A 21,045-nucleotide genomic window follows, 5' to 3' on the forward strand; every position below is an offset into this window, starting at 1 on the left:
GATTCTATCTCTCCCTAATAAGGGAGAGGGAGGTGCCCCCATTTTCACAGTGAGCGGGAGACATAACAACAACCCGCTAGTTTACGATGTTAAAAAAGTATGTTTTGTCGCTTTTTTATGAGCTCTGTGCCTGAAGATTGCAAACATCTCAGGTCTTGGAGCCCACAACGAAAGATTTTCCGGCCTCCCCGATGACGCACGAGTATTCCGCCGTGACACCAACCCTCGATCAAGCCATCTCCAGAGCCCTGAGATCTTAGGCTTCCAAACACGAGGATGACTCTCAGGCCAAACCCTTGGCGTGCCAAACAATGGCCATTCCTGAAACCCCAAGAACGGGTCCCATTCCCACAAAGAACCAAAGTCTGTGTGTAACTCCAGGTTAGGGTTTCAAAAGAACCCTGAAAGGGAAAAATAAAGATATTAAAGATTGAAATAGAGCTGTTTCCAAAGATGCAAGCAAAGGAGCCGCCGTTTAGCGCCATCTTAACTCTGCCTCCAAGAAGATTATAACGCTAGCAGGACGGAGATTAAGAATGAAATTAGGAGAGCCAGACGAGGCCATGAGAAGGCTTTGGCAGACAGGATTAAGGAAAAGCCCAAGGCATTCTGCAAGTATGTGAAGAGTAAGAGGGTAAGACATGAGAGAATAGGACCAATCAAGTGTAACAGTGGAAAAGTATGTATGGAACCAGAGTAGATAGCAGAGGTACTTAATAAATACTTTGCTTCAGTATTCACTACAGAAAAGAATCTTGGTGATTGTAGGGATAACTTACAGCGGACTGAAAAGCTTGAGCATATAGATATTAAGAAAGATGGCTGGAGCTTTTGGAAAACATCAAGTTGGATAAGTCACCGGGACCTGGAAAAAATGTACCCCAGGCTACTGTGGGAGGCGAGGGAGGAGATTGCTGAGCCTCTGGCGATGATCTTTGACTTATCAATGGGGACAGAAGAGGTTCTGGAGGAACAGAGGGTTGCAGATACAGTATTGTTACCTTATTCAGGAAAGTGAGTAGAGATAGCCCAGGAAATTATAGACTAGTGAGTTTTACTTCAGTGGTTAGTAAGTTGTTGGAAAAGATCCTGAGAGGCAGGATTTATAAACATTTGAAGAGGCATAATATGATTAGGAATAGTCAGCATGACTTTGTCAAAGCAACACTTTCAGTACGCTGGATGAACTCAGCAGGTCGGGCAGCATCAGTTAGAAACGATGAGTCGACGTTTTGGGCCAGAACCCTTCGTCAGGACTGAAGAATGAAAGATGGGGAAGGATTTGAAGAATGCTTGTAGCTTCATTTGAAAGACCAGTAATTTGAAAGACAAAGGGGTGGGGGAGGGGAAGCATTGATGACATAGCCCTTGAAAACAATGGGTAGTAGAAGAAGGAGGCGAAGAAGAAGAAGAAGAAGAACTCTACCCCCTCCCCCAGCTTCCTCATGATTCCGCCTCCTTCTTCTACTACCCATTGCTTTCAAGGACTATGACGTCAACACTTCCCCTCCCCCACCCCTTTGTCTTTCAAATTACTGGTCTTTCAACTGAAGCTACAAGCATTCTTCAAATCCTTCCCCATCCTTCATTCTTCAGTCCTGACGAAGAGTTCCAGCCCGAAACGTCGACTCATCGTTTCTAACTGATGCTGCCCGGCCTGCTGAGTTCATCCAGCGTACTGAAAGTGTTGCTTTGATCACAGCATCTGCAGATTATTTTGTGTTTATGGCTTTGTCAAATGCAGGTCATGCCTTACAAGACTGATTGAATTTTTTGAAGATGTGACTAAACACATTGATGAAGGTAGAGCAATAGATGTAGCGTATATTGATTTCAGCAAGGCATTTGATAAGGTACCCCATGCAAGTCTAATTGGGAAATTAAGGAGGCATGGAATCCAAGGGGACATTGCTTTGTGGATCCAGAACTGACTTGCCCACAGAAAGCAAAGAGTGGTTGTAGACGGGTCATACTCTGCAAGGAGGTCGGTGACCAGTGGTGTGCATCAGGGATCCATTCTGGGACACCTACTCTTCGTGATTTTTATAAATGACCAGGATGAGGGAGTGGAGGGATGGGTTAGTAAATTTGGCGATGACACAAAAGTTGGAGGTGTTGTGGATAGTGTAGGGGGTTGTCAGAGGTTACAGCAGGACATGGCTAGGATGCAAAACTGTGCTGAGAAGTGGCAGATGTAGTTCAGCCCAGATAAGTGTGAGGTGGTTCACTTTAGTAGGTCAAATATGATGGCGGAATGTAGTATTAATGGTAAGACTCTTGGCAGTGTGGAGGATCAGAGGGATCTTAGGGTCTGAGCCCATAGGACACTCAAAGCTGCTACGCAGGGTGACTCTGCGGTTAAGAAGGCATACAGTGCATTGGCCTTCATCAACCATGGGATTAAGTTTAGGAGCCAAGAGGTAATGTTGCAGCTATATAGGATCCTGGTCAGTCCCCACTTGGAGTAGTGTGCTCAGTTCTGGTTACCTCACTACAGGAAGGATGTGGAAACCATAGAAAGGACGCAGAGGAGATCTACAAGGATGTTGCCTGGATTGGGGAGCATGCCTTATGAGAATAAATTGAGTGAACTCGGCCTTTTCTCCTTGGAGCAGCAGAGGATGAGAGGCAATCTGATAGAGGTGTATAAGATGATGAGAGGCATTGATTGTGTGGATTGTCAGAGGCTTTTTCCCAGGGCTGGAATGGCTAACATGAGAGGGCACAGTTCTAAGGTGCTTGGAAGTGGGTACAGAGGAGATATCAGGGGTAACTTTTTCACACAGAGAGTGGTGAGTGCGTGGAATAGGCTGCCAGCGACAGTGGTGGAGGCAGATACGAGTCTTTTAAGAGACTCTTGGATAGGTACATGGAATGGAGCTTAGAAAAATAGCAGGCTATGGGTAGCCGTAGGTAATCTCTGAAGTAAGGACATGTTTGGCACAGCATTGTAGGCCAAAGGGCCTGTATTGTGCTGTAGGTTTTCTATGTTTCTATGTTTTCTAACAGGATAACATTGGCTAATGTTATTCAAAATCAGGTTTATTATCACTCAAGTATGTTGTGAAAGTTCTTGTTAAGCAGGAGCTAGATAGTGCAAGAATAAAAATTACTATAAGTTCCAAAATAGTGCAGAATAGTGTGATTAGATTTCCTTTTTTAGTTTGGCCTGCAGCATAACTTATGAAGGAAATGTACTACACAATACTATTTCAGAGTCAGGGTCCAAACTGCCAAGATCTTGATTAGGCTGATGTAGTGAATGGTGAAGTTGAAGAAGATGGACTGTGACACATTTCATTTAAAGTTTAGATGAGAAAGTTAGGTGGCACAGATCAACAGAGTCTGGCAGAAGCAGTGTAGAGTAGCAATACTCAGCCTGGGGTCCTTGGCAATAAAAAGGTTGAGAACAGCTGGTGTGGAGGTAGCTGAATGGTAGCATAGCAGTTACTATGACGCTATTACAGCTTAGGGTGTCAGAGTTCAGAGTTCACTTATGATGTCATGTTTATGGAGTCTGTATGACCTCCCTTTGGAATGCAAGTCTTTTCTCTTGTTGCTCTGGTTTTCCTCCTGCAGTCTGCAGACATACTGGTTAGTAGGTTAATCGGTAATTGTAAATTGTCCTGTGATTCAGCTAGGATTAAATCAGGGATTGCTGGGTGCCACAGATCAAAGGGCTGGAAGGGCCTATTCCATACTTTATCTCAATAAATAAATGAATACACATCGATGGTGACTAGCAGTTTGGAGGAATGAGTGTGACTGTTCAGAGATTTTTAATTTGGAAATATGGAGATCATAAGGATGGTATTTGGTACATTTGTATATGTGGGGTCCATAATCAAAGGGTTCAAAAGTACATTTAGTGTCAGAGAAATGTATATAATATACATCCTGAAATACTTTTTCTTTGCATAGAAATTTCCAACATATTTGCTTCATCATGTCTGTTTACATCAAGATAGAGCTACCAACTTATTCCCACATTCCAGCTGTAGATCCACATTCCTGTGGGTCATATATGCCGAGGATTGAACCTGAGTCTCCGGCACTGAAGCACCAGCTCTACCAACTGCGCCACCCTGAGTTATGAAGTCAAAGCCAGAAGAAAGTGCCTGCTCTATCTGACCGGCAGCTCTGACTCCGAAGGAAAGAAATGTTTTCTCTTTAATTTTAACAGAGACACTCAGTCAATCAAGTTTAAACAGTTTCAACTAAATCACAGTAAAAAATGACAAGAGCAGGATCTTGCACTGAGAAGGAGCATGAACATAGAACAGTATAGCACAGTGTAGACCTTTTGGCCCACAACGTTGTGCCAACCTGTTAGGCTACTTTTAGATCAGTTTAACCCTTCCTTGCCACATATCCATCCATTTTTCTATCATTCATGTGCTTATCTAAGACATGCTTAAGCGTCTCTGGTGTATCTGTTTCTACCACCACCCCTAACAGCGTGTTCCATACCTACCTATGACATCACTCCTGTACTTCCCTTCAATCAACATAAAATTAGCTCCTTCCCCTCTTATTAGCTATTTGTGTTCTGGCTGTCCACTCTGTCTATGCCTCTTATCATCTGGTACACCTCCATCAAATCAGGAAGGATAGAGAGGATGAGAGAAGCACCTTGCAGTGCATCATGCTACTCTGAGGATGGGGCTACGCTATGCTGTTGGGAAGCTGTGCACTGAAATGGTGTTGGGAACTTCTGAACAGAAACTCCCTTCCCCACACGTGACCCCGAAAGGACCATTAATTCTGAAAATTTCAAGAACCTGATATTCAGCACATTGAACAGCAGGAAGATGAGCAAACAGAGAAGTTGGTTGTTCTGTGCTATGTGTAGTTACTAGCAAAGGAATTCAATTGGCTGCTCACTGTCCAATGTATAGTTGATCAGGAAATATAATTCAGGCCTTGTAGTAACAGACATCACATGAGTGAACTACAAGACATTTACCCTCTTGTAACACTTAACTGATGCTACCTTGAGTCTGTGATTCACTTATATGCAGTCAGCATCTGCTGGGTGTGTGTGGGTCTTCTACCTCTTAACTCAGAGTCATCAGAGACTGGAATACAGTCAAAGCAGACACAATCCTGAAGTTCCGATTGTACTCCAGACAATCCAGTCTGCCCTTCCCATTTGAGATCAAGGTGATTGTCAGCCATTTTCTTAGCCTGTAGTTCACTCCGGGACAGTGACTGTTTATGCCATAACTGCAGTCCCTCCAATGCTTCACACAAGATACCATTGATAAGAGAGAGGAATCTGTTTCCTTTCTTGAGCAGAGAGCAGAAGATGTAGTGAGGAAATGGATCTGATGGTTAGGGAAATTATAATCTAGACCAGGGAGGCATTCCAGTCTCTACACACAATGCCATGATGCACAAGGATGGATGGTGATTCCCTGAACACCCAACCATAACATTCTCTGAGTAAATGGTACATATCCAGACAGTGTGCTTTATTTTTGATAGCAGTCTGCTGTTCCTGCTATATTTCAGCAACATTTGATGGATGAACAGTTAGGTTTCGAAGGAAAGTGGCAGTCCACCCTTTCTTTGATTCCATTCTGATCTCTTAGTCGTGTTGGAGAGTACAATTAGAGTCATGGCTATATGGAGTTTCACAGAGTCTGACACTAGTATCACCAAGATGTGATTGTACTCCTTGAAGCTCCCTGATGTTGGCTGTCAGTACCATTAGGGAGGTCTCAGACCCAGTCATCAGCTGCTTCATAACACACCAATGGCCATCGTGAAAACAGAGAAAATGAACATGAAAAGAATTGCAGATGCTGGGAATCTGCAATAGAAACAAAAAGTTACCGGAAACACTCAGCAAGTGTGGCAGCAGTTATGGGAAGAAAGGTAGTTATTGTTTCAGTTCTAAGAAAGAGTGTCAGACCCAAACATTAGCTGTTTCTTTTTCCATAGATACTGACTGAACTGCAGGGTGTTTTTGCCATTTTCTGCTATTTTTGTGAGAATAATGTGATTTAGAAAGTAGAACATAGAACAGTACAGTTTAGTACAGGCCCTTTGGCTCATGATGATGTCCTGATCTATACAATTCATCATGCTTAAGCTAACCCTTCCACCCTACACTGCCCATAACCATCAATTTTTCTTACATCCATTGTGGCTATCGAAGAGCCTCTTAAACATCCCTATTATATCAACCTCTACCACCCCAGCAGTACTTTCCAGGCACCTACTACTCTCTGTGTAAGAAAACTTACCTCTAACATCCCAGGTGTTACCCCTCAACCATCAAGCTCCTGAACCACAGTTGATAACTTCACTCAGCCTAAGATTGTACTGATTCAACGACCTATAGACTCACTTTCAAGAAGGTTATAACTCATGTTCTCAATATTTATTGTTTATTAATTATGATTTATTTTTTATATTTGCATAGTTTTTTATCTTTTGCACATTGGTTGTCTGTCTTTGTGAGCAGTTTTTTATTGATTCTTCTGTGTCTTTGTATATACTGTGAATGTTGACAAGAAAATGAAAATGGCACATACCTATGTACTTCGATAATAAATTTACTTTGAACTTTCAGCTTAAAGTTTCCTCCACTCACATTAAGTTGATATTCTTTGATATTGGGCATTGCCACCTTGGAAAAAAGGCACTGGCTATCCACTCTGTTTCTCATAATCTTATACAATTCTATCAAGTTGGCTCTCATCCTCTGTTGCTCCAAAGAGAAAAGGCCTAGCTTGCTCAACCTTTTTACTCAAGAGAAGTTTTCTAATCCAGGCAGCATACTGACAAATCTACTCAGCACTCTTTCTAAAGCTTCCACATCCTTCCAATAAAGAGGCAAACAGAACTGAACAATTGTGATCTGACCAAAGTTTTATGACATTACCTTGCAGTTCTTGAAAACTCAATCCCTCTACTAATGAAGGTCAATATACCACATGCGTTCTTAAGCATCCTATCAACTTGTGTGGCAACTTTGAGACATCTATGGACTTGGACACCAAGATCACTCTGTACTGCCACATTGCTAAGAATCCTGCCTTTAAGCTCATACTCGTCCTTTATGTTCAATCTTGCAAAGTGTATCACTTTACACTTTTCCATATTGAACTTCGTCTGATGCTCCTCCGCTCAGCTCTGCATCCGGTCTATATCCTGTTGTAACCTATGACAGACTTCATCACTACGCAGAACACCAGCAACAATTGTATCATCTGCAAACTTACAATTAGAAAGTTCACAAGGAGCAGAACAGATCCTAAAGAATAAGACCACTAGTCATTGACCTCCAGACAAAGTGTGCTCTACCTACTACCAGCTTCTGCCTTTGCTGGGCAAGCCAGTTACAAATCCATGTAGCAACGTTTCCATGGATCCCATACCTCATGACTTTCTGGATGAGCCTACCATGTGGAACCTTGTCAACTGCCTTACTAAAATCCATATACAGTACATCACATCCACTATTCTACCTTCATCAATTAATTTATCACTTCCTCAAAAAACTTTATCAGGTGTGTGAAGCACAACCTGCTGACTATTGCCAATAAGACTATGATTCTCCAACTGCTTGAAAACCCTGTCTGTAAGAAAATTCTCCAATTAGTTTTCCAGCCACTGATGTAAGGCCACTAGTCTATAATTCTCAGGAGTATTCCTATTATCCTTCCTGAACAATGAGGCATTTGGCATCCTGCAATCCTTAGGTGCTATTCCTATGGTAAGGAAGGATGCAAGTATAATATTCAATGCCCCAACAATCTCCTCCCATGCATCCAGTAACCTGAAGTGTATCCCATTTGCTCCTGGAGATCTATCTATCCTAATATTTTTAAAGTTTAAAGTTTCTATGCATCCTCTTTCCTAACCTATAGCACACTAACCTGGTCTACACAGACTGCTCATTCAAAAATGTCCCACTCCCTCATGAAGACTGAAACAAATAAAACTTTTATAGATGTGTGGTAGGGAGTATATTTTCTGGCTGCTTCACATCCTGGTATGGAAATGCCAATGCCCTTGAATTGAAATTCCTACAGAAAGTAGTGGATATGCCCCAGAAAGAATGGGCATTGATGGACAGAGGTCTTCTCTAGACGTTCTATCAAAGTATTCTTTCAAGTCCATTGTACCTCCTGGCCACCTGTAGCCATCATTTTGATTTGGAACGCTAAGTGGTGAATTGTCATCATGCTATGGTGTGCCTGGTAATGACCAGGGAGAAGACTCACTGTTTATGTTGACACTATGGATACCTTGGATCGGGTCCACGGGATTCTAAGGGGAAAAGGTGAGCAGCCAGAAGTCTCCGTACATCAATGTTCAATGTTCAATGTAAATGTATTATTAAAGTACATACCCAGAAATTAACTTTCTTGTGGACATACACAATAAAACCATAATGGAATAATGACCATAATAGAATCAATGAACGTCCATATAAACTTAGGTTTTCAAACAGTGTGCACAAGACAACAAACTGCAAATACAAAAAGAAAGAAATAATAACAATAAATAAGCAATAAATATTGAAAACATTAGATGAAGTGAGTCCATAGACTGTGGGAACATTTCAATGATGGGGCAAGTGAAGTTGAGTGGCTATTCCTTTAAAAGGGGTAATAACTGTTCCTGAAGCTGGAGATGTGTATCCGGAGTCCACCACCTTCCCAATGGCAGCAGCAAGAAAAGACTGTGGCCTTGCTGGTTGGGTTCCTGATGATGGATGCTACTTTCCTGAGACATTGCTTTACTTAGATGAGCTCAATGTTGGAGAGGGCTTTACATGTGATGGACTGGCCCATATTCTCTACCAGGCTGTGATGCAGCCAGTCAATATACTCTCCACCTCACACCGAGAGAAGTTAGTCAAAGTTTAGATGTCATGCCAATTCTTCACAAGCTACTAAGGAAGTAGAGACACTGCTGTGCTTTCTTCATAATGCACTGACACGCTAGGCCTAGGACAAGTTCTCAGAAATAACGATACTGAAGAATTTGAAGTTGTTGACCCCTCCATCTTTGATTCTCAGATGAAGACTGGCTCATGGGCCTATGGGTTCCTTCTCCTGAAGTCAATAATCAGCTTGTTGGTCTTGCTGATATTTAGTAAGAGGTTGTTGTTCTGGCACCACTCAGCCAGATTTTCAATCTCCCTCCTTTATGCTGATTTGTTACCACCTTTGATTCAGCCTGCAAAAGTGGTGTTGTTAGCAAATTTGAACATGGCATTTGACTGTGCTTAGCCACACAGCCATAAGTGTAAAGCGAGTAGAGCAAGGGGCTACACACACAGCCTGCGGTGCACCTGTGTTGATGGAGATTGCGGAGAAGATGTTGGTGCCAATCTGAACTGACCGGGGTCTGCAAGTGAAAAAATTGAGGATTCAATTGCACAAGGATGTATTGAGGCCACAGTCTTGAAGCTTATTGATTAGTTTTGAGGGAATGATGGTATTGGATGCCATGCTACAGTCGTTCTTAGGCAGAAGTTGATACTTCTCATCACCAACCTCTCTAAACACTTCATCAGCGTGGATGGAAGTACTACTGGACGATCGTTATTGAGGCAGGTCACTACATTTTTCTGGGCACAATATGAATGAACTTTCCGTGAAGCCTGTGGGTACCCCAGACAGCCAAGTCAAAAGTTTAAAAATCTTAGTTAGCACTTCAGCCACTTGACCTTCGCGGGTCTTTAGTACTTGGCCAGGCACTCCATCTGTCAGCTGTCATGTCAGCCTCAGAGACTGAAATCACAGGGTCATTGGGGGCTGTGTGAGTTCATGATGTCCATGTTTGACAGTCAAAGCTAGCACAGAAGGCATTGAACTCATCTGGAAGTGAAGCCCTGCTGTTGCTTATGTTGCTCGATTAAACTTTCTAAGACGTGATAGCATTCAAGTCCGGTCACAACTGTTGAACTTCCTTCGTTGAGTCAAGTTTAGTCTGGATTTGGCAGTTTGCCTGTGAGACGCTGTCTGAAGATCGTGCCTGGACCTCTTGTAACTTCCTTGGTCATCAGACTTGACTGCCTCTGATCTAGCCCCCCACAGATTACAGATCTCATGGTTTATCCAGGATTTCTGATTGGGGAAGACTGAATAATTTTGTGGGGAGACACTAGTCTACAACTGTCTTAATGAAGTCCGTGACAGACATGGTGTATTCATTCAGATCCACAGATGTGTCCTTTTACATGGACCAGGCCACTGACTTGAAGCAATCCCGTTGCCGCCCCTTTGGCTTCTGCGACCACTTCTTTTTTGTGCAAATCTCTGGAGATTTGCTCTTTAGCCTCTGCCTGTGTGCAGGCAGAAGGACAGTCAGTGATCAGATTTACTGAAGTGCAGTCAAGGTATGGAACAGTAGGCATTCCTTATTTCTGTATAACAGTAGTCTAGTGTGTTGTGACCTCTGGTGCAACAGGGTATATGCTAATGGTAAATGGCATTGTTTTCTTTAAATAAGCCTGATTGAACCTCCTGACTATTACTTGAAATACTTTAGGATAGACTGTTTCTTGTTCGGAGATGACATCATGCAATATCTCAAGTGCTTGATTATCTTCACCCACTGGTGGCATGTAAATTGCAATCAGGATAATGGAGCAGAGCTCCCTAGGGAAACAGAATAGATGCCATTTGACCATTAGGTTTTCAAGTTCGGGGAAGATGAGGACAACAAAACTGTCACATTGGAGCACCACCGAGAATTTATCATGAAACACACACCTCCACCTTGTCCAAATCAACAATTCGGTTCATAAAGTAAATCAAGAAGCATTTGGGTCTGATTGTTGTACCTGGTGTGCTGGGAGTAAACCACGTCTCATTCAAACATGGAACACAACAATACAGCAATCTAGCCCTTCGGTCCTCTGTTTTGTTCTCCAGTGACTGCACATTTGTTAACAAGATGCTGGGTAGAGGTGGTCTCATTCCATTGTGGTTTAGCCTGGCTTGGAGATCCTCACTCCTGCCTTCATCTGCTCAAATGTGCCATTACATCTGTCGAGTCTTTCATAAGATCTTGAAATCTGCAAATCATTAAGTCGATTTAAAAGTACTTTGCTTAAAGGGAAATTACATGCTGCAGATTGCAGTGAGAGTAATTCAAAAGAGGGTTATTTAGAAGTATTGTACGTGGCCCGCAGAGCGTTGCCATGGTTCACCAATTGACTCATATTGGCACCAATGACATAGGTAGGAAAAGAGCGGAGGTCCTGAAGAGAGAACTTTAGGAGCTGGATAGAAATCTGAAAAGCAGGACCTCAAAGTAGCAATCTCTGGATTGCTGATTGTGCTACATGCCAGTGAGGGTAAGAATAGGATGATTTAGCCGATGAATTTATGGCTGAGGAACTGGTGCAGAGTACAGGGCTTCAGATTTCTGGATCACTTCGATCTCTTCTGGGGAAAGTATGACCTGTACAAAAGGGACGGGTTACACCTGAACCCAAGGGGGTGACCATCTTTGCAGGCAGGTTTGCTAGAGCAGTTCAGAAAAGCTTAAACTAATTTGGCAGGGTGATGGGAACCAGAGTGATAGGGTTGAGGACTGGGCTGTTAGTATAAAACTAGATGCTGTATGCAGTGAGACTGTCAGGAGGGACAGGCAGATGATAGGGCAAAATTGCACCCAATGGAATGAGTTCCAATGTAAAATGGGGACGAAATCAAAAAGGGTGACAAATAAAGGACTGAAGGTGTTATATTTGAATGCACGCAGTATACGGAATAAGGTAGGTGATCTTGTAGCGTAGTTAGACATTGGTAGGTATGATGTTGTGTAGACATCAAGGTGTCATGGCTGAAAGAAGATCATAGTTGGGAGCTTAACATCCAAGGATACATATTGTATCGAAAGGGCAGACATGGGGCAGAGGGGGTAGGGCTTCTCTGTTGGTAAAAAATTACAATCAAATCCTTATACAGAGGGGAAGTAGAATTGAAAGATATAGAATAAAGAAGATGTAGAGTTAAACTGCAAAGATAAAAAGACTATGACTGGAGTTAGTGTATTTAAGTAGTAACTAGGATCTGGGCTACAAGTTACAGCAAGAGATAGAAACTGCATGTCAAAAGGACAATGTTATGAAAGACATGGGGGATTTCAATATGCAGGTAGACTGGGAAAATGAGGTTGTTGTTGGATTCCAAGAGAGAGAATTTATAGAATGCCGACGAGATGGCTTTTTAGAGCAGGTTGTGGTTAAGCCCTCTAGAGGAAAGGGTGTTGTGCAATGAACTGGATTTGATTAAGGAGCTTAAGGTAAAGGAATCATTAGGAAATAATGATCATGATATGATAGAATTCACCCTGCAATTTGAGAGGGAGAAGCTGAAGTCAGATGTATCAGTATTACAGTAGAGTACAAGGAATTATAGAGGCATGACTGATGAATTGGCCAGAGCTGATTGGAAGGGACACTAGCAGGAATGACAGCAGAACAGCAATGGCTGGTGTTTATAAGAGAAATTTGGAAAGTGCTGGATAGATATATTCCAAAGAAGAAGAAGTATCCTAAAGGCAGGATGATGCCAGGACAAGGGAAGTCAAAGACAATATAAAAGCAAAAGAGAGAGCATATAAAAGAGCAAAAATTAATGTGAAGTTAGAGGATTTGGAAGCTTTTAAACACCAACAGAAGGCAACTAAAAATCCATAAAGATGGAAGAGATGAAATATAAAGGCAAGTTAGCCAATAATATCAAAGAGGATACCAGATGTTTTTCACAGCTATATAAAGAGTAAAATGGAGGCAAGAGTGGATATCAAATCATTAGAAAATGACGAGGGGAGATAGTGATGATAGACAAGAAAATAGAGGACAAACTGAATAAGCATTTTGCATTGATCTTTATTGTGGAAGACGCAAGCAGTATTCTGGAAGTTCAAAAATGTCAGGGGGCAGGAGAGCAGTTGCTATTATTAAGGAGAAAGTGCTTGGGAAGATGAAAGGTTTGAAGATAGATAAGTTACCTGGACCAGATGGACTACACCCCAGGATTCTGAAAGAGGTAGCTGAAGAGATTTTGGAGGCATTAGTAATGATTGTTCAAGAATCACTAGATCCTGGCATGGTTCAGGAGGAATGGAAAATTGCAAATGTCATGTCATCCTTTAACAAGGGAAGGAGACAGAAGAAGAGAAATTATAGGTCATTTAGTCTGATCTTAGTGGTTGGGAAGATGTTGGAGTTGGTTATTAAGGATGTGGTTTAGGGGTACTTGGAGGCACATGATAAAATAGGCAACAGTCAGCATGGTTTCCTTAAGGGAATATCTTGTCTGACAAATCACTTAGAAATCTTTAAGGAAGTAACAAGGAGGATAGACAAAGGAGAACTGGTGGATGTTGTGAATTTGGATTTTCAGAAGGCCTTTGACAAGGTGCAGCACACGAGGCTACTTAACAACTTAAGAGCCCATGATATTACAGGAAAGATACTAGCATGGATAGAGAATTGGTTGATTGGCAGGAGACAAGGGAGACTTTTCTGGTGGCTACTGGTAACGCATTGTGTTCCGCAGAGATCTGTGTTAGGACCACTTATTTACATTATATTTCAGTAACTTGGAGAATGGAATTGATGGCTTTGTAGCCAAGTTTGTGGACAATATGAAGATAGGTGGAGTGACAGGCAATGTTGAGGAAGGAGGGAGGTTGCAAAAGGACTTAGGCCAATTAGGAGAATGGGCAAAGAAATGGCAGATGGGATACAATATCTGGACATGTATGGTCATGCACTTTGGTAGAGGGAACAAAGGTGCAGACTATTTTCTAAATGAGCAGAAAATTCTAAACTGCGAGGTGCAAAGAGTCTTGGGAGTCCTTGTGTAGGATTCCCTTAAGGTTAACTTGCAGATTAGATTATGAGAACACTCAGTTCTCATTTATTGTCATTTAGAAAAGCACACATGCATTAAGAAATTTTACAGTGTTCTTCCAGAGTGATATCACAGAAAAACAGGACAAACCAAAGACTAACACTGACAAAACCACATAAATATAACATACAGTTACAGCAGTGCAAAACAATACCATAATTTGATAAAGAACAGACCATGGGCACGGTAAAAAAAAAGTCTCAAAGTCCCGAGTCGATCGACTCCCGAGTCCCCGATAGCGGACGGCAAAGGGAGAAACTCCCTGCCATAAATCTCCAGGCACCGACAACTACTGATGCATTGGAAGTACCCGACCACAGCTGATACTGAGTCCGTCCATCCAAAACCTTCGAGCCTTCGACAAGCCCCTCCGATACAGCCTCCCGAGCGCCATCCTCTGCTGTGCGGCTTCGACCTCGCCCGGCCACCGAAACAAGCAAAGCCAAGGATTCAGGGATTTCTCCTCCGGAGATTCCGGACCACACAGTAACAGTGGCAGCAAAGTAGTCATTTCAGAAGTTTCTCCAGATTTTCATCCATACTTTCATGTCTGTCTCCATCAAATCAGAATTGTGCACGGTCCCCTACTTGACAAATAACAGACATCACCACTGAAGTGGTCACACGCACTGTGTCGCGCCGCCATCTTCTCCTCCCTCTTTTTGTGTTGATAGTGAGAAAGGCAAATTCAATGTTAGCACTTATTTCGAGAAAACTAGAATATAAGAGCAAGGATGTATTGCTAAGGCTTTATAAAGCACTGGTAAGGCTTCACTTGGAGTATTGTGAGCAGTTTTAGGCCCTTTATCTAAAAAGGGAATCATTGACATTGGTGAGGGTTCAGAAGACGTTCACGAGAAAGATTCTGGGAATGGAAGGGTTATCAGATGAGGAGTATTTGATGGCTCTGGGCCTGTATTCACTGGAATTTAGAAGAATGAGAGGTAAATCTCTGTGAAACCTATAAAATGTTGAAAGGTCTAGATTGAATGGATGTGGAGAGGATGTTTCCTATAGAGGGCACAGCCTCGGAATAGGGGGACGCCCATTTAGAACAGAGATGAGGAGGAATTTCTTTAGCTGCAGGACAGTGAATCTGTGGAATTCATTGTTGCAGGTGGCTGTGGACGCCAGGTCATTGGGTGTATTTAAGGAAGAGGTTGATAGATTCTTGATTAGTCAGTGCATTAAAAGTTATGGGGCGAAGGCAGAAGGCAGAATGGGGTTGAGAGGGAAAATCGCTCTGCCATGATGAAATGGCAGAGCAGAATCGATGGGATGAATTGCCTAATTTTGCTCCTATATCTTATGGTCTTATGGAAAGCAGCCAATGTAACCTGAGGTGCCCTGTGTCCCCTCCCTTCACCTCACCCTGCTCATTCTCTCTCCTTAACACATCCATCAGGCAGAAGATGCGAAAGCTTGAGAACATGTGCCACCAAGCTCAAGGGTGGCTTTTATCTAGCTGTTCTCAGACTCTTGAATGGAACTCGTGTACCCTAATGATCCCTAACTCTTGCTTTGTTGGTTTACCTCATCATGCCCTTGCACCTTCTTGCTGCACTGCACTTTCTTTGTTACTCTAACACTATATTCTGCATTCTTTTCACTTCCATTTGAATCATCTCTATGTACTTATGCACGGATAGCACATTTATCTCCATATCTCAATATATGCAGCAATAAAATTACCAATTATCTAAATATCTATTCGGCCTCAGGATAGAAAGTTCAAAGTTCAAAGTAAAATTTATTATCAAAGTACATACATGTCACCACATACAATCTTGAGATTATTTTTCTGTGGGCATACTTAGCAAATCTATCAAACAGTAACTATAAACAGGATCTGTAAACTGCAAACAAACTATGCAAATGCAGATAATAAATAAAAGCAATAAATAACGACCATGAAATAACAAGATAAAAGAGTCCTTAAATGAGTATAGTTACCCACTTTTGTTCAAGATCCTGATGGTTGAGTGATAGTAACTGTTCTTAAACCGGTGGTGTGAGTCCTGAGGCACCTATGTCTTCTGCCTAATGCCAGCAGTGAAAAAAGAGCATGGCCTGGGTGGTAAGGATCTTTGGTGATGGATGCTGCTTTTCTACGGCAACTTTTCAAGTAGATATCTTCAATGGTTAGGAGGGTTTTACCCGTGATGTATTGGGTTGAATCCATCACCTTTTGTGGGATTTTCCACGCAAAGGCATTGGTGTTCCCATACCATCCCATTTCATGTTCTTTGAACACCTTTTTAGGCAGTGGGTTCTGGAGCATAATAAAGAACTGTTGTTTTCTGTTCTCACTGGTTCTTTTCACTGACACCATGTCCTCTGGTTACTGACTGTTTCGCTGCTAGAAGTAGTTTGTATTAATTATTCTACCAAAATTATGTTTTTGAATGCTTTTATCAAACCTCTACTTAACGTTATTTCCTCTGAGAACAATCATATCTTCTCCAGACTCTGAAATAACTGATATCTAAGTAGCACCTTAGTTCCTCTCTCTACTTTCTCTAATGCCTTACCTTTCTTCCTAAAATGCATTCCCCAAAATTGCAAACAAAGCTGACCAATATGATTCAATTTTGCATATTTCTGCATTTATAAAGCAAACAGAACTGTATATTTTTGTCATAAACTTTCTCCATTTGCCCTGTTTCTTCCAAATGTTTGTGTATGCACAATCCTAGGTCTTGGTGTTCTTGTACTTGAAACCCCTTTTTACTGTCACCTCTAAAATTTAGCTGGTTAACACCTTTCTAACAGCCACTTGAGTCAGTGCTGTTAAAACTTCCGTTCTCAAACTCCATACACCTAGGATAGATATGATTTGGGTCCCAGGGCATTACGTACTCTAGTGAAAAAAACTTCCATCTAGTTCATACTGTTCTCCATATCCTTCACTCTTTTTTCTGGTAAACAGCATCTGTGTGTGTCTGCCCATTGCCCAGTCTGTATTTTCCTGAATCCTGCTACTAACCTACTCACTTTTTCTTATGTTTTTAAATAGTACAGATATTCAGATCCAGTTTCAATTATTTCAAAATATTATGTGTATTCTTTTGTGTGTTTGCTGCTTATTAAGTTTACTTTTATCTACGTGGAAAGAACCAGGTAGTTAACAAATTAAGCACCACCATTTCAAAGGTGGATTTCTCTCTGTGTCTGTGCAAGCCCTGGTGTACTCCATTGTCTTCTCAGAGCGGTGGTTACTCAATGGCCGTGGTTCAACTGGTAGAACTTTCCTAAGGAAGAGATGACCAACAAACTATATCTCACAGTCACCTGCTCAAAGTGTGACTCAAAGATTCCCATCCAGTATTGCTTCCCTGAACAACAATGCCTGCACCTCGGAAACTCACCATTCATTTGCTAGTTATCTGTGAGGCTTTGCCAGGCACAAAATGAAATCCAGCTTTTACCCACTGAAAAATAACTTTACCTACTAAATTAATCCTCCTGCTATGCATCCACCTGGGCGTGATGGGTAGTTGGAGTCAAAACGTTTTAATTGACTGCTGCAATTGACAGCGTGCCAGAGCCTTGTCCGTCCGATCATTTTCATTTGAGGTGCAGTTTGCCTGCTATTGATAGGAATTCTTGTAGAGCTAATGTAGGCTTAATGTGAGAAATGGTCCCTTTCTATATCATTAGGGAAAATAACATAAATATTTTATGATTATAACCAGGCAGCTAGTAGTAAGAAACAGGTGGCAGTGTCAAATGCTTGGGCTCAGCTTGCTTCAAGGTGGATAAAGTTCTCAGCTGGGGAGGGTTCAGAGAACTGCAGTGTTGAAAGTGTCCACTTCAACTACCAGCAGCTTCATTAACATGCTTCTGGGATCTTGTATCTCCCACGCACTGTTTCCAGGAATTCAGACGATCACATCTAACAAGTGACCACTTGAAATGTGTTTCCACAGTTGCTAGGAGACCAGTTACTGGCAGTATCTGGTTTAAAATCTATGAGTATGTAACTTCAATCCTTATTACAGCTGACAGATATTTCTGTTATTTTATTGTTCAGTATTGAGACTTACTCTACAGGTTATTAAAATTCTCCTGTGTGTCACCATACCCTGCGCCTTGGCTGGAATGAGAAATTTCACAAGGACATTTGCCTTAAGTGAGTTGGAAAAGAAAGAAAAATTCAAAACCAAGTGACACATGTTAGGAAGCATGACATATGCCACACATCTTGCCTAGAAAACTGCTGGTGCAAGGAAAGCTTTATCCATCAACTGAGCTGACGATCATTAAGATATAATGATCCTCACCTCTGTCACCTGGACAAATATCATGTTAAGAAATAATAAGAGAAAACAGATACAGGGAAACAGGAGAACAGTATGGAGTACTGAAATATTCTTTGAATTTTCTAACGTGGAGCCGGCAGATGCACACTAGGCCAACTGACCTGTTCCTAAGGTTCCATTTTCTAGCAAGAGAATGTGCAAGAAAGTGGCAAAAGAAATACAACATTAGAAAATGCATGGTCATGCACTTTAGTAACAGAAATAAGTGTGCAGACTATTTCCTAAACAGGGAGAAAATCCAGGAATCTAAGACGCAGAGGGGCTTGGGAGTCCTTGTGCAGAACAACCTGAAGGTTAACTGGCAGGTTGAGCCGGTGGTGAGGAAGGCAAATGCAACGTTAGTATTTATTTCAAGAGGTTTACAATACAAGAGCAAGGATGTGATGCTGCTGGGGCTTTATAAGGCATTGGTGAGGCCTCACCTTGAGTATTGTGAATAGTTTTGGGCACATAAGACCATAAGATATAGGAGAAGAAGTAGGCCATTCAGTCTATCAAGTCTACTCCACCATTCAATCATGGGCTGATCCAATTCTTCCAGTCATCCCCACTCCCCTGCCTTAACCCCATACCCTTTGATGCCCTGGCTAATCAAGAACCTATCTATCCCTGCCTTAAATACACCCAATGACTTGGACTCCACAGCCCCTTGTGGCAACAAATTCCACAGATTTACCACCCTCTAATGAAAGTAATTTCTCCGCATCTCACTTCTAAATGGATGTCTTTCAAACCTGAAGTCGCTCCCTCTTGTCTTAGAATCCCCTACAATGGGAAGTAACTTTGCCATATCTCATCTGTTCAAGCCTTTTAACATTCAGAATGTTTCTATGAGATCTCCCCTCATTCTCTTGAACTCCAGGGGATACAGCCCAAGAGCTGCCAGACATTCCTCATACGGTAACCTTTTCATTCCTGGAATCATTCTTGTGAATCTTCTCTGAACCCTCTCCAATGTCAGTATATCCTACCTCCTTTAACTTAGGGGTGACTACCTCCCTGTAACTCCTGTCTATCACCATATTTTCCTGTAAGAGCTGAAGGTTAACAAGTAACAGCTCCAGTTCCTTAATGTGTGCACTTATCTGGGAGGCTGGAAATCTCCCAGAATTCACATATCGGGAGGAGAAGATGGCGGTGCGACGCAGCTCGCAGCGGCCACTCCGGTGGTGATGTCTGTTATTTGTCACGTAGGGTGCCGTGCACGATCCTGATTTGATGGAGATGGACGTAAGAGCATGGAGGAACATCTGTTGAAACTTCTGAAATGCCTGCTTCACTATTGCTACTACTGTGTGGTCCAGAATCTCCGGAGGAGAAGGCCCCGAGTTCTCAGCTTTGCTGGTTGCTCAGCGGCCGGGGCGGGGTCAAAGCACTTAGCAGAGGATGGTGCTCGGTGAAGCTGTATCAGAGGGGCTAGTCAGAGGCTCGAAGTTTTCGGACGGACTCAGAGTCCGCTGCGGTCGGGTGCTTCCAATGGTGCTGCATCGGCAAGTTAGCAGCGCGTGGAGGTTCATGGCGGGGAGAGTTTCTCCCTTCTGCTGCCTGCGTGAGATGATGAGTTGATCGGGACTTTGAGACTTTTTTTTACCGTGCCCATGGTCTGCTCTTTATCAAATTATGGTATTGCTTTGCACTGTTGTAACTATATGTTATAATTATGTGGTTTTGTCAGTTTTAGTCTTGGTTTGTCCTTTTTTTTTGTCATATCATTCTGGAGGAACATTGTATCATTCTTTAAAGCATGCATTTCTAAATGACAATAAATGAGGACTGAGTATACTCATAATCTAATCTAATATCTCACACAAAGAACACAACACAGTCTCTGGAGCATTCTCACTGCACCAACTGTGCACTAACAGATGAGGAGTGAGGAAGAAACTTACCAGAAACTTACCTCGCTCAAGTATGTTTTTGCCGAAGCCTGTAGAGCCAAAGCCTCCACACTCTGATACTGGGCCACTTCAGCAATGGCCACTCTGCTTGTCCTACCTTATTTTTATTTACCCTTGCTGTTAAGTTGTGGTTCGATTGGGCCACCGGAGAAAAACGGAAGCCCACGAACACAACTTTTTAAATCGCTTGCTGCTGCCTGTGTGGAATGTCCCCAGTCGATTCGATTGGGCTACCAGAAAAAGCGAAAAGCATATGAATGTTACTTTCTAAATTGCTGACATTGGGTCAGACATGGTTGTGGTACCATTCAAACAGACTCTCAATCTCCCTCCTTATACTGACTCATCACCACCTTTGATTTGGTCCACCACAGTGCTGTTGTCAGCATTCTTAAGTATGGCACAGGAGCAGTACTTAGCCTCAAAGCCATAAGTATAAAGTGAGTAAAGCCCTGGCAGTAATATGAGAAAGCACAGATTCACATGTGGATGTGGATATATGGACTTCTTTTCGCAAAATGGAGGTGGTGGGAACACAATTACTATTCCTATGTTATCTGAAAAACTTGAGTCCTGGGTTTACTTAGAATCCCCAGTGTCCTTTGTAGTTTCTGCTATTCACCTAAAGGGATGTTGTGCTGTTAATCAAGAAAAACAGTCCCTGAGAATTTCAAACACAATGTTGTTTATCATTATTATAATATTTTGCTCTGTGGGCAGCTATTGTTATTAAATTTATAATTAAATTCCAACAGAGGGAGAAATAGAGCTCAACTGTTCCTCCCTCCCATTTCATGATCAGACACAGATAAATAAACAATCAAATTGGGCTCCAGAACAGATTGCCTTGGGATTCTAAGCCAGTCCCATAATAGATAACTTTGAGTTAAGCAGGCTTGGAAGATTTGAAGCAATTTGATATTCTTT

The sequence above is a fragment of the Mobula hypostoma genome, chromosome 4 (genome assembly GCF_963921235.1).
Source record: "Mobula hypostoma chromosome 4, sMobHyp1.1, whole genome shotgun sequence".
Taxonomy (NCBI): Eukaryota; Metazoa; Chordata; class Chondrichthyes; order Myliobatiformes; family Myliobatidae; genus Mobula; species Mobula hypostoma.